This window comes from Octopus bimaculoides, chromosome 8, assembly GCF_001194135.2.
Source record: "Octopus bimaculoides isolate UCB-OBI-ISO-001 chromosome 8, ASM119413v2, whole genome shotgun sequence".
Lineage (NCBI taxonomy): Eukaryota > Metazoa > Mollusca > Cephalopoda > Octopoda > Octopodidae > Octopus > Octopus bimaculoides.
Window position 1 is genome coordinate 14103166 of NC_068988.1, and position 1233 is coordinate 14104398.

The following is a 1233-nucleotide window of genomic DNA, read 5'->3' on the forward strand; positions in this document are numbered from 1 at the left end:
TATATGCATACACATATATTTATATATATATATAAATATATATATACACACAAGACAGCGAGCTAGTAGAGTCGTTACCTCGCCGGGCAAAATGCATAGCGGTATTTTGTCTGTCTTTAAATTCAAGGCCTTGTGCCTATAGTAGAAAGGATATATATATTCTTTTTTCTTTTATTCTTTTATTCTTTTATTCTTTTATTTGCTTTAGTCGTTTGACTGCGGCCATTCTGGAGCACCACCTTTAGTCGAAAAAATCGACCCCAGGACTTATTCTTTGTAAGCCTAGTACTTATTCTATCGGAATCTGCTTTGCCGAACCGCTAAGTTGCGGGGACGTAAACACAGCAACATCTGTTGTCAAGCGATGGTGGGGGAAAAAGCACACACACACACACACACACACAAACACACACACACACACACAGATATATACGACGGGCTTTTTTCAGTTTCCGTCTACCAAATCCACTCACTTGGCCTTGGACACTTGCCCAAGGTGTCACGCAGTGGGACTGAACCCGGAACCATGTGATTTGTAAGCAAAACACCACACAGCCACTTCTATATCTATCTATCTATCTATCTATCTATCTATCTATCTATCTATCTATCTATCTATCTATGGGTATGTATACTATATATGTTAAATGTGTGTGTATGTGCATGTATTTGTATATACATGCACGCCTTTCTGCGCATATGCAAAAATATATCCTAGTTTTATTACTTTCACCCTATTATCATTATTATAATTTTTGTTTTCGTAGTTTCCTTTATTTATTGTTAATATGAGTGCATCTATGTGTACGTGTATGCGCACGTACATACACACAGAAGACACAGACACACACACAGATATATTTACATTAACAAGAAAACAAAAAATAGCAAGGCAAAAAAAAAACAAAGAAAAATAATAATAATAATAATAATAATAAACTTCTTCGCGGTACATCCTTTCATTCATTTCGCAACATAAGATTAGCTTTCCACGAGGAATTACACATGAAAATCGATAATAAATCAAACGGTGGCAGATAGGTAACAGCATCGACGGCATCAGCACCACCACCACCACCACCACCACCACCATCACATCCAACACCTCCTCTACACCTCCACCACCTACACAACAACAACACCAACAGCAGCAGCAGCAGTAGCAGCGACGTCGACAACTGTAACAGTAAATTCTCTTCTTATGACATCTACCCTTATATTGCGTTTATGTTC